Source organism: Cydia amplana, chromosome 3 (assembly GCF_948474715.1).
Source record: "Cydia amplana chromosome 3, ilCydAmpl1.1, whole genome shotgun sequence".
Lineage (NCBI taxonomy): Eukaryota > Metazoa > Arthropoda > Insecta > Lepidoptera > Tortricidae > Cydia > Cydia amplana.
In genome coordinates, this window is record NC_086071.1 from 20,305,957 (window position 1) to 20,320,439 (window position 14,483).

Consider the following 14,483-nt stretch of genomic DNA (forward strand, 5'->3'; position numbering starts at 1 on the left):
AAAGGGACGTCAAGTTGTGTCAACCCTAATAACTGCTCGGAGCTCGGAGCAATGCTGAGCCGAACGGAACCGAGTTTGCCCGAAGTCAGGAGTGTCTCGCCACTAACCTAGTCGTTAACGGCTTCATAACATGAATGTACATTAATGTACAATCAATTCAAACATAGGCTCGAACAATCAACCCTGAGACTCGCTGTGACCGCCACCATCTTATTTCAATCGCTTACAGAGTTTTGGAGAATCGATCGCTTAGCCTTAAGCGAACCAGTTAGCCACAAAGCAATATAAAAACAAAAAAAAAAACGGACAAGTGCGAGTCGGACTCGCCCACTTAGTAGTAGTAATAGTAGTTTAGTATTTGTTATTATAGCGGCAACAGAAATACATCTGTGAAAATTTCAACTGTCTAGCTATCACGGGTCATGAGATACAGCCTGGTGACAGACAGACAGACGGACGGACAGCGGAGTCTTAGTAATAGGGTCGTCTGAAACATAAAAAAATTTGGTTCTGTTTCACTGTGTCCCAGTACACATGTACAATATCTCAATATAATAACCTCAGTAATTATGCTGCGGGCATTTATTTAAACGCTTAACAATTAAGGATATTTTACCAACACTCAAAAGTAAGTATTCTACAAGGCTGGTTTAAACGCCTGATTCACTGTGTCCCATCGGAATAACTCCATAGACCTCTGTAATTATGCAGCCGTTTGAACGCTGACACTTTGATCGTGCCCTGAACCTGTAAAGCGAATAGTTAATCTGGCATAGGCACCTTTACCCTAGGGACCTTTGATACAAATTAATATAAACCAGGGTCATACCGCGGTATTGTTTGTACTGTTAATTGTATTAGACGTGCGTTGTTAATTGTCTTGGAGCACATAACTATACAGTGTGTAAATTCAATACGGGCGAATATTTAAACGGTAGTTAGTATAGGACCTAAGAAGTATATTTATAAATCTAAATCTCTATCTATCTATTCTATCTGTCTATTGAAATACAATGAAAATATTAACCATACAAAATAATTCAGCCCGCAATTTAAAGCAACAGACAAATTACAAGATACGAGATTTTTGAAGTAACTGCCAACAAGTAATGTCATGTTATACCTATGTTATGTATGTCTCGTTATATTTGCAGTAGGTACATTGCTGTCCGGTAAATAAAAAAATAATTCCGTGGTCATAACGAAGTGTAACTTAAAAAATTTCAACTTAATTGGTCCAGTAGTTTCGGAGAAAATAGGCTGTGACAGACGGACGGACAGACAGACGCACGAGTGATCCTATAAAGGTTCCGTTTTTTTCCTTTTGAGGTACGGAACCCTAAAAACTTCTTACTTAATTCATGATTATACGGATACTTTCTATATCTGGTTTAATTTATCACACGTATTGAATTCACACACTATATATAGTGTATCTGGGCATTATCACTTAAAAGTGTAAGTACCATTTACTTTTTTTTCAAAAAACCAGTTTTAAGAAAAAAAATGTGTTCTTTGTCTCATTCAATAGTAGGTACTCGTGATTCTGAGTCTAAATAACCCATCAAAAGTAGATGTTCGAACAAAAGTAATTGGTACCATTTTTTTCTGTGAACCCCCATTTATACCTATTTATACATCGGTATCGCTTTCAGTACGGATCAAACATAAGTTAAAGAGTAAGTACCTAAGCTTAAGCGGAGATATTGAATGCCCACTCGAGCACGTGGCGTGTCGGCACGCGCGGCGTTTTTCATAAAGACTTGCATTAGCATGAGACGTGCGTGGCGTGGAGAGGGGGGGGGGGGGCTGTATAACTGGCATGACGCGACAAAAAATTCTGCTGACTGAAATTAATTTCAGCGAGCCCTTTTCATCCTTATAGGAGAAAAAAATGTCCTAAAATTTCCAAACATTTTACAAACTTTCCTTTTTGTTACCACCATACAAAGTACATAGAGAAATGGTAACACAATAGTAAACAACTTGGGACATTTTTTAATCCCATTAGGATCGAAAGAGCTCGTGATTATGAGTAGAAATAACACAAAAGTTACAAAAAAGGTCACAATATATGTATAAAAATAGCAAAAAATAAAAGAAACGCTCATTTTTGAGAAGTGTTTTTCAGTAAAGTGTCATTCTATGGAACTTGCTATCTATGTAAACAAACCGCCATATTGAAATTGTCTCTGAATGATGAATTTACTAGGGACGTTTTATTATTGTTTCTGAACGCAACCATATTTAAGACCGAATGGTTTTATACCTGTATCCATTCATCGACTCTTCTTTCTCAACAACTCCCACTGTTAACATAGCTCTGTAAAATAATTAAGTTTTAATGGAAAATATATAATTTTCTTTGATTAAAAGTGACTTTTTAATCATCCACCAACATTATTATTATTCCCATAAGTACTATGTAACGCCGTCTGACAATATTTTACATAGGTACTTAATAACACTTTTTTTAGTTTTTTCCAATTCGCCTCGGCCTACCATTTGTCATCATTTATGTCATTAACCCGGGGCTGTATTAATATTATGAAGCTAAACCTTTGACCCCATCACTCACTGAAAATCCAGAAGCAATAAATATTAAAACTGTCTCAAAGAAACCGCCGACTAAGCTTAAATGGCTCATTTTGTTAACGAAGGCGTAGATCACCTCAAATAGACTAGGTACGCATTTTTGCTACGTCCAGTTTTGTATGTGGCTCTCGATAGCTACACCCAAGAAAACAAGACATCGTCGCCTAACACGGACAATTGTCCGGTGAAAATGCTGGACGTATACAAGCAGCCTTAGGCGGCGTTTCCACCAGAGACGTGGGAGAATGCGTAGCGAGGGATGTGTTTGGTAAGAACCAATAGAATCACTTTATTTACCTATCCTTGCTTAGCGTGTAGTGATTCTATTGGTTCTTAACAAACACATCCCTCGTTACGCATCAATGATGGAAATGCAGCCTTAAACGTAGACGTTACAAAAGGGAGTGGTATGGCTATGGGAATTATTACTTCATAGGGAATTATTGCTACAACTAGTCACATCAGTTTCTTTTATAGAACTGTCGAAACGATTTGCTTATACTTTATATATTTCTATCCAGAATCAGAATCAGTGCTTTATTTCATGCATAACGTGATTTTTTTTATTTAAAATACAGTCAAATACCCTTTTAGTCGCGTATAATGACAGCTAATAGTCGCCTAATGCACCATCTACTAATAAGTGATCTGTGAACGGAGGCCATTAATTTACATTTACCAAAGTTATGGAGGTCCTAAATCAATTAAACATGTTAATGATGGTAAATGAACTGTTTACATATATTTTTCTACTCCCGTACTTTTATTTGTCATTTAAAGGGTCGTGCACTGTGCACACACCTTTAAAACCCTACTTTATAGTTTCCAAGACAAGTCTTTAGTCTATTCCCCAAAAAAGAATTTGTGCATACACGCAGTACCTTTTTGGCGACTTTACGATACTTCGTGTAATGACCACTTAAAAAATATTGAATGAAATACAGTGTTACCAACCTTATTTTAAATGTCATCTCTGACAAATAAGTGAACCATAGACATGTTTTTTTAATTTCATTAATTCATTCGTTCTTTTCTTGCCAGTACCCTCCATTTTTGGGCGTTTTCTAAAATAAGTATCGAAAACCTGATTCTCACAGATCCTGGTGTTTTTGGGTTCTTTCAACTCAGAATCCTAGAAAATAAAATGTCCCAAAAATTTGTATGAAAATTGTACGTTCCACTACGTCACGCACATACAAGTGAAATTTTTTTTCATACTAAAACGTGACGTAATGGAATGGATATTTTGGGACATCTTTTTTTAATGGTGGGATGGAAAATGCTGTCGATTCTGAGTAGAATGAGCCCAAGAACGACCAGATTTGAAAGAATCAGGTTTTCAATATTTATTTTAGAAAACGCCCTTTTGCTACTTCTTGAATTAAAAAATTGAGAGAGGCTGTGTCAGGGACACAGCCGCAATGGTTGACGTGAAACGTTGGTGTGGATAGCTAATGAGAAAGCCGAAGGCCGAGCTCTGTGTAGGGCCGGAGGCCCGAAGCGTCATAGTAGTAAACGTGTCTAAATGCGAAGGCCGAAGGCCGAGCTCCGCGTAGGGCCGAAGGTCCGAAGCGTCCAGGATGCGTGCTTAAACACAGAACAATAGTATAAGTGTCTAAGTGCGAAGGCCGAAGGCCGACCGAGAGCCGCTGGCACATGAACATTATTAGTCACACTTAAAGAATGCGGCGGCCGCCTTCACACTTAAAGTTCGGGCGAAGCACGACATTCCGCGCGCTCTTACATACAGGGTGCCCGCGGCGCCCTTCACACTTAAAGGTCGGGCGAAGCCCGACATTCAGCGCGCTTTGCGCGCTCTTACATACAGGGCGCCTGCGGCGCCGTTCACACTTAAAGGTCGGGCGAAACCCGACATTCAGCGCGCTTCGCGCGCTCTTACATACAGAGCGTCCTTCACCCTAAAAGGTCGGGCAAAGCCCGACATTCAGCTCGCTTGGCGCGCGCTTTCATACAGGGCGCCTGCGGCGCCGTTCACGCTTAAAGGTCGGGCGAAGCCCAACATTCAGCGTGCTTCGCGCGCTCTTACATACAGAGCGTCCTTCACCCTAAAAGGTCGGGCAAAGCACGACATTCAGCGCGCGTCGCGCGCTCTTGAATACAGAGCGCCTGCGGCGCCCTTCACACTTAAATGTCGGGCGAAGCCTACGCTTAAGTAGAGTGCTTGCTTTTTTGTGAATTTCTAGCGTCCAGGATGTATTTTGACACACTTATGTGTGTTGTGTGTCACACTTACATCCTTCGGCCTTCGCATTTCGTTAAGACACTTGTACTATGTACTATTGCTTTGTGTTTGAATACCGAAGTCGCGCATCTCGCGATGTTTGATGTATTATAATAATTAATAATTATGGGTAATATCTTAAATGTTATCTATAAAGATTATTTGGGGTGATAATTATTAAGAAATGAACACGGCTTTTATAGGAAATTTTAAAATAATAAATTACAGCGTCACACCTGTTTAATTATAAATGATCAATTAATTAATTTTGGAGTAATGAATGTAATTATTAGGTACTATTTTTTAGTAAATTACACACCAATGTTACGAGAATAGATATTTTATACGGGTAATACACGTTTTATAGCAATCTCGTTCGCGTCTTTCCTGTAGACATCGCAAATTTAAGGGAATCTAAAACCATTTTTTTACTCAGCACCTTTACAGGCGGAATACATGTTTTCAGTTCTTGAGACTCAAATGAGAAAAACGGGATATATACGTACCAGAGTCGTTACCTTTTAATGTATTGTCCACAGAAGTAACCTTTTCTAAAATTGGTTTGACCCATACAGCAGAAAGTACTCAACTAAGATAGTAATTAGGAATAGGAACTCGAGATTGTCAAGCAGGCGCCATACGTTCGTTCTACGTGTTCTTACTAACTCGCGCCGCCGCGCCGCCATAGATTATAATGAACTATTTGAGGAGATTAACAGGCTTCACTAGGGTAAAAGTGGTATGTAAAGAACCGTATTTGCGTTATCTTACTACTTTAGGTAATTTCTGTCAGTTTTGCGCCTTAATTTTCGCACACAGCCTCAAACAAGAGCAGTGATAAAATTTCTGTAAAAACTGTCACTCTTTTACCTTTTTGCAGCTTATTATAATTTCGCGTGTTTTATTTTTCTCCTATTTCGTTAAAATGGAATAAGATCTATCAAATGACTCCAATTTTACCGAAATAGGTTAATGGGCTGATGAGTAATTACTAAATGAACACTGAAAATAGGGGTCATTTTAGCTCCTATTGCGTCGTTTCTAGCGCAGAATCAACGCCATCTATGTCAGCAGAACATGCATTTCCGAGTAATGGCTACTTTCCTCTATATACTGATGTTATAACTATACATATAGGTATTACAGTTACAGAGATATAAGCCACCGCGCCATAACACTTTTCGTTACACTTGGTTTTTGGTCCGGCACCTCTACTACGGGTTTTTAAAGACGTTCCACGTCAAAATACTATTTCATCATTAAGGTGTTTTGGTCACGGCTGCGACATTTTAAAACGTTGAATGAGCATAATTAACTTATGTTTTTTGTGTTTCAGTAAAACTCGGCTAATACAATTTGCATCTGATCATGCAAAAACCTCAAAGTTAGGTCGACAAACGGCCCGATTCGAAATTTAAGATACGTCAAATATTAGTCGTCAAAAGAGTCATTCAAAGAAGTAATTTTTGACACTGACATATCTAAGTCATATCATATCTAGCCGTAATATTTGACGTATCTTAAAGTTCGAATCGGGCAAAAAGTCATTAAAGGGCGTTTTTAGGGTTCCGTAGCCAAATGGCAAAAAACGGAACCCTTATAGATTCGTCATGTCTGTCTGTCTGTCTGTCCGTCTGTCCGTCCGTATGTCACAGCCACTTTTTTCCGAAACTATAAAAACTATACAGTTGAAACTTGGTAAGTAGATGTATTCTGTGAACCGCATTAAGATTTTCACACAAAAATAGAAAAAAAAAATTTTTTTGGGGGTTCCCCATACTTAGAACTGAAACTCAAAAAAATTATAGGTCTTCAAAAATGATATTGAGGTTTCTAATATCATTTTTTTCTAAACTGAATAGTTTGCGCGAGAGACACTTCCAAAGTGGTAAAATGTGTCCCCCCCCCTGTAACTTCTAAAATAAGAGAATGATAAATTTAAAAAAAATATATGATGTACATTACAATGCAAACTTCCACCGAAAATTGGTTTGAACAAGATCTAGTAAGTAGTTTTTTTTTAAGGGCCTACTGCAGCCGCGTCTGGCGCTTTGTAAACCACGCCCGCTAGTTCTTCCCTCCCCGCTAACACGCACACATGGAAACGCTTCGCGCCGCACGTGAAGTTTGTGTGACCTTTTAGCACCATCTAACGTTACAGAAGTTAACTACCATTATACGCGGTCGCTGCGGTCGGCCAGAAACTTATATTCGGAAAAAATAGAAACAGATGGCGTTGTTACTTGTTCATAATAGCAAACAATAAAATAATTAATTAATAAACCTAAATATTTATTGTTGTTTTTGGAAGATGTTAACAGCATAGAAGCAGCAGCGTAGATAGCATATAAGTTAAAGAGTATTGATAATAAGAAAATAGCACAAGAACAGAAAAGAGATTATTTTTGATAAAATATGATGAAAACAGATTTACTTGATTACGCTCACCTGACTTTGCGGTCACTAAATGCAAATTTCAACCTTATTGTTATGAGATTACAATACCCCTGGGGTTGCAGGCGTCCATAGTCGTTATTATTATAAATGCTTTGGTTGAAATGCTTTTTAACCCTCGAATTTTTCATAGGTACAGTCACCTGCAATAATAAGTTACTCTTCGACGGCCGCAAAAATATGTGACACGCTCTTATGGCTCTACAAATAAGATCTAACACGATCTACCGCAAAACGGCCTTCGGTGTGTAACATATTATTGCAGCTGACTGTACTCGTATTCATTGTATAGGTAGGTATTAATATCTTTTATCCGATCGATTTGCATTTATTTGAAATAAATCAGTGTTTAGTAATTATGTTTTATTGAATAAGACATTATTTTATGTAAGGAATACAGGGTGTCTTTTTGAAACACCCATTTTCTGGATAATTTTGAATTTCAATTGTCAGGGGTTTTAATTAAAATTAATTTAAAATGTATTATTTTGTATTTGTATTAAATGTATTAATTTAAAATTAATTTTTTAATACATTTTACAACGACAACAAACAAAAGTTCAAATTCGCAGTATTTTTATTACCCGGGTCGTGTCGCAACAAAATAGAAAATCATATTTTTCAAATCTAAGCGTTATTGTAATTTATCTCAAATAACCAAAAAACCAATCTGACTAGAACTTAAAAACGAACAGAATTATTTTAATATGTCGATTTTTCTTGGTGACCCAGGAGAATTTTTTTTGTATCCCATACAAAAAGAATGTATCCCAATCGCGTATCGGTTTTGGTTTTTACTTATAAGTGTGAAAAATATATTCTACCATATACGAAGGATGTGTGTTTTTTCATGTTTTATGTGTCTTTTTGTACAATAAAGTGTTTTACTGCTACTAATATATCATATTAACGATTAACTAAAAAGGTATTTGCATCTAATTTAACTGGTAAATTATTGAAGTCCGCTAAAATTTATATATATTCAAAAAAATATTTGTTAGTATGTCCCAAAATCATGGCTCATTTTTAAGTCTCCTGACTTACCAAACATATCGCAACGAAGGCAAGGGTACAACGCGGCATCGTGAACCTAATAACGTAACGTTTCAGTTACTTTTTTAGTCGCCGACCATTTTATCCGGGGTACGAAAAGAGGTATTAGATCTATCCTGGGTCTAATATGTTATAAAAACATAGTTTATTGAAAAATGTTCGTAGGTAGTACACAAAATTTAAATTTTCTTTTAAATGTGTTTTGGGTCATCGTTATCCCTGGTGACTTTTCTGGTGACCCAAGAGACATCAATTTTATTATGACTCAGGAGACTTTTTTCTATGCACTTTGATTTTTTTGATGCGCTAATTTTGTAATCTAAAATAACTAATTGACCTATCCTCCTTTCTATTGAAAAACTTTAGTTCCGAAATTGCTGGTCAGTGAGCTTGTTTAAAATTCTAAATTCAAATTTGTAGCGTTAATTTTTTAAAATTCGAATATAAATTGTAAAGTTACCTTGCAGACCTCGCATCTAATATTTGGTCATGATATTTTGAGTTTTATTCACCAGTACTAGAGTTCACTTTTATTAGCGATTTCATCAAGATGTAGCTTTATTGAATTATAATTATTATTTATATTTGAGTGATATAAAGTTATAATGTAACTGTGAGATCCTCGTATTTCAGCCCGTACAAGATTATAACCTTTTTCATGTAATGTCATTGAGTTTTTCTTTATTGATTTAAATGCCATCTAAATGAGTGGCCATCTAAACCTTACGGTCACGTGATCGCCTTACGCTGTCTCGAGTTTATCATTTTTTCCCCACCTCAAAAAGTGCCCAGCGCCGCTAAAGAAGTTTTCTCGTCAATAATCTTTGAATGCAGTTGTTTCTTTAAAAAACAATAATGTTTCATTTAAGTAAAATGAGCAAACTTAAGGTTTTAAGGCACTTTCCCTCCAGGGCCCATAATTATTTTCCACCCGGTATAGTAGACAACAATTTTTTTCGACTAAATGAAGTTTTATTAGATAAATCGTTGATCACATCGTTCGTTTCACACATCACATCAAATCGTTTGTCATCACAATAAAAATTTGTCAAAATAATGAAATGTATGCCAAAAAACATAAATAAAACATATAAATTCAACACATTTTTTTAATAAAAATCTTTCTCGATGAAAAGAACATCGACAAATTATAGTGTGTCAAAGGTCTGTTTGATTTCAAACATAGACAGAGAATCATACTATCTTTGTCTTACACTAGTACTAGCACCCAAAAGAAAAGGATGAGTATAGTTTTTGTTGTTCCTATTTACTGACAAGATTTGGTTGACCCAGTATATGTTCAAAGAATTAATATCAAAACAGATGTCATAATTAGGATTGGCTACTTTAAGAAAGGGACAGAGAGATTTAATCCTCTCGCTCTGCACGTTTTTCTCATTCCTCCTTGTCAAGCCAAAATAAACTATAAAATGATAGTAACACAGTACATTGTAATATTCACTTTTTCCACGGTATCATGTCATTGTAAATTACTTATGTGAAATTGTAGTGGCGTGCGACTTTCAAACCGGAGGTCACGGGTTCGAACCCCGGCCCGTGCAAGTGAGTTTTTGTAAGTAGGGACCTTTTTTAGTGATACTTAAATATAATAACTTTTCGTATTATTGAAATAAAATATTTTATTCAAACAAACTTAATAATATAATAATTAAAACGAATAATATCAATTAGTTTTTAATATTTATTCAATTATTTTAAATTATTTGAGCATGAAACATACTAGATTTATTTTTATCATTACAATAGAAAAAAAGCAAAAAATATATTCTTATAGATATTTTATTTTCAAACAAAAATAAAGCAAAAAGTTACGATTAGATTCTGATGGCTAAATACCAAACAGCTACCGATACATTTCAATATCTGTCGAAATTTCCTAACCCGTTGTAACTGACAAAGAGTATAGATTTCGACGTAGCATGACGTAGCTAAGCAAACACGCACACATGCGTAACGTATAGGCCTGTAAGAAGGCACCATCATAGGTTTACCTCCGATTCCGTTACTACTCAATGGAGTTACGACTCAACGTTTATTGGATATTAAAATTTTACGTAATTCGGAGCGCTGCGCGAAGTGACATAGGTCTTACCTCTTTGAGGCACGACGGCCATCTAACATTACTGGCATAAAGAATGCATTTATGACTTTGACGCATGACAGAAAGAGAAACCGAACTGCGTAAAATGGGCGTTTGCTGTTGAATTCATAAAATCAAAAATCGATAATAAATCCATCGGTAAAGGATAATAAGTTAATATTTAGTTCTTTGAAAGTTAAGACGAGATTAAAACCTTTGCTGTAAGGTGGATTGTGCTGGATATGGATGTGTTTTCTAGTTGCACGAAGCTAAAACCGAAAAATGAACACGTAAGTTTGGATTTATTTTCTATCGAGAAAATTTTAAGCATTCGTGTTTCGACTACTACGAAATCACTTATCATATAGTCAAGAAACATATATCCGAAAATCACTACTGTTTGTTTCCGGGGCTAGCCACTGCCACGTTTCTAAGATCCTGTTATTTTTCGATGCACGGCCTTAATACGTCATAAATCCCCTAAATATCCCCTGGAGCGCCCCAGAATTACCGTAGTATGGAACTCCTATACTAGTTACTAGCACACGTGTCTTGTTAGGGCGCTCCACGGGATATGGAACCCTTCATGGCGAGTCCGACTCGCACTTGGCCGCTTTTTTTTTGTTGTCCCCTACACTTTGTTTTCAAATTTGGGATTTTTATGTTATTTATACTCAGAATCACGAGCTCTTTCTATCCTAATAGGAGAAAAAAAGTGTCCCAAAATTTCCATACATTTTTCGATCTTTCCATTCCGCGACCGCCATACAAAGTATATGAAAAATGGCCCCCAAAAGATAATAATAAGAATAAGAAATAATTGCGAAAGCAATAAATATGGTGGCAATAAACGATCGTCATTTGTCATATTTAAGATGACAAAACAAAAGAGGATCAAGTTGGAAAATTGTGTTCTTTTAATTTTGAGTCTTATTATTAAGACTGAGAGTTGGTTTTTGAACGCGCATCTAATTAGACTTAGTTGGTTTTGGTTGCAAGGTAATGTTATGTTTTAACGGAAGCATAATTCAACGTTCTCTTTTTACATTCGTGAAATCGTGACATTATTACTACAGGTAGGTATCCTGTATGCTGCTGTGTGTGAACTGTCGCATGCGGTATTTCCGGACCGATACGACCTTCAAACCTGAAAAGAACGTACTCCCATCTTATAGGCCGGCATCGCATTTAGAACTCCTCTTGTGTTGCGGCTGTCAACTGGAATCGAACCAGCGTCCTCTGTTCACACGACAGATGCCTAGACCGCTCGGCCATCCGGTCACGGCGGCATGACAGCAATAACTAAAACGTCACTATGACTTTTATTTTGTGTCCAGTCCAGACACAGAATAAATAGTAGTTAAGTAGGTACTAGGTACAGAAGATTCACTCTCTAAAAGCGGCCAAGTGCGAGTCGGACTCGCCCATGAAGGGTTCCGTATTTAGGGGATTTATGACGTATTAAAAAAAACTACTTACTAGATCTCGTTCAAACCAATTTTCGGTGGAAGTTTGCATGGTAATGTACATCATATATTTTTTGTAGTTTTATCATTCTCTTATTTTAGAAGATACAGGGGGGGGGGGACACACATTTTACCACTTTGGAAGTGTCTCTCGCGCAAACTATTCAGTTTAGAAAAAAAATATATTAGAAAACTCAATATCATGTTTGAAGACCTACCTATAGATACCCCACACGTATGGGTTTGATGAAAAAAATTTTTTTGAGTTTCAGTTCTAAGTATGGGGAACCCCCAAAATTTATAGTTTTTTTTTTCTATTTTTGTGTGAAGATCTTAATGCGGTTCACAGAATACATCTACTTACCAAGTTTCAACAGTATAGTTCTTATAGTTTACGTACGGACGGACGGACGGACAGACGGACAGACGGACAGACAGACAGACAGACATGACGAATCCATAAGGGTTCCGTTTTTTGCCATTTGGCTACGGAACCTTAAAAACGCGTCTATTACGACAAATATGACCGCTAGGTGGCGCAAGTTTGAGCAGACATCCGTTCCGCAGCGGTGCGCGGGAACTACTATGGTTAGACACCAAATTTGGTGTGGGTCACATGTACTTGTAGGTACTTGTAGCGACGCGACGAAATCGCGGAGTGAGCCACGCCTGGTCCAGATTGAATGAGCCAACAAGTTTCTGTTAACAAACCTCAAAAAGAGTCACTGTAATTAGTTATGCCACGATCCCTCACATAAACAAGTCGAATACGCTCCCAAGTAATTGCTCCCAATTAATCATTAAAACCATTTGTGCTTATCGTGACTTAAATCTGGATATTAAAGGAGATTTCAGCGACAGCTGAAGCTTGCATTAGAAATGTATCTTTGATTACTTGAGGCGTATTTAGATATTCAAAATATGATAATTATAACATTAAGTGTAATAAGGGCTAAGGGCTCGAAGCAGAGCGTTCGGCGGGGCGTGCAGCGTGGCGTCGGGGTCAGGACTGTCAGGAGTAATTTGAGCAGCGTGCACTAAGCCCGCTCCTATACGCTTGCATTTGTTTAACATGCACGCCGCACGCCCCGCCCCGCTGCAAGCCCAACTCGAGCGTCCACTCAGGCCTTACACTTAGGCCGAAGACTGGACGCACGCGGCGCACGGCGCGCATACATTCTGTTCAGAACCGGGCCGCGCGAGCAGCGCTTAGTGGCAAAAACGATGTTGCTGCCCAGATCTTTTACATTTGCGGCAGCAATGTCGCGCCATATTACTGCAGCAATATTACCTTAGAGTAATAGAGTACGGTAGAGAGTATAAAAGCGGCTGTTGCTACAGCTCGGCAATCGGCTGAAACAGACGGACGGACAGAACGAATCATCCTAATAAGGGTACCGTTTTTAGGGTTCCGTAGCCAAATGGCAAAAAACGGAACCCTTATAGATTCATCATGTCTGTCTGTCTGTCTGTCCGTCTGTCCGTCTGTATGTCACAGCCACTTTTTTTCGAAACTATAAGAACTATACTGTTGAAACTTGGTAAGTAGATATATTCTGTGAACCGCATTAAGATTTTAACACAAAAATAGAAAAAAAAAAAAACAATAAATTTGAAAAAAAAAAACAAAAAACAAAAGATGAAACTCAAAATTTTTTTTTTTCATCAAACCCAGTATGTGTGGGGTATCTATGGTTAGGTCTTCAAAAATGATATTGAGGTTTCTAATATCATTTTTTTCTAAACTGAATAGTTTGCGCGAGAGATACTTCCAAAGTGGTAAAATGTTACCCCCCCCCCCCCCCCACTGTAACTTCTAAAATAAGAGAATGATAAAACTAAAAAAAATATATGATGTACATTACCATGCAAACTTCCACCGAAAATTGGTTTGAACGAGATCTAGTAAGTAGTTTTTTTTAATACGTCATAAATCCCCTAAATACGGAACCCTTCATGGGCGAGTCCGACTCGCACTTGGCCGCTTTTTCCTTTTAGAGTAGGTACGCCCTTAAAACCTCTTTCAGCAGTCTTGTTAGGTAAGTCTTGGTAGGTAAGGTAGATAAGGTTATCACCTTCACTTTGTATTCGTACCCGCTTCCCGCTATAAATACAGAGCAATCTGACACTTCACCTTTATTCCGAAAAAATCCTTTGCACGGGACATACGAGATCACTTACTCAATAGATGAAACATACTACATTGGCGCACAAGGAGAGCGCGTCCGCTGAGGTAAGTGGCGTTAACGTTAAAAAGCTGAAACTATTAAATATGACGAGTTACATTTGTAATATCATTTAACTAGTAAACGAGTGCCTACGAGTATGTGTGCCATTTAAACTAAAATAACTGATTTTCAAGACCGAAGTGATCCCATAAGTGTACCGCGAACAAAGTTTTGTGCGGTACACTAAAAAATGAAAGTTGAAAAAATTATAACTTCACCGTCGGTGCCCAACTTCGCCCAAGTAAAATATTATTAATAAACCAACAAAATAAATATGCGAATTTATGTAATAAAGGCGAATTGAAGGTACGTTTATGCCAACTCTTATATTCAATGAACTGAAA

The 14,483-nt window shown here is 37.3% G+C and overlaps 1 long non-coding RNA gene across 1 annotated transcript in view; it reads left to right on the plus strand.

Annotated features, from left to right (window-relative positions):
* The window catches only part of LOC134662852 (uncharacterized), a 93,270-nt gene extending 79,570 nt beyond the window's left edge, over positions 1-13,700 (plus strand). Inside the window, exon 3 of the long non-coding RNA XR_010098085.1 lies at positions 13,677-13,700. This is a non-coding gene — a long non-coding RNA (uncharacterized LOC134662852). The remainder of the gene's footprint in view (positions 1-13,676) is intronic.
* The last annotated feature ends 783 nt before the right edge of the window (positions 13,701-14,483 follow it).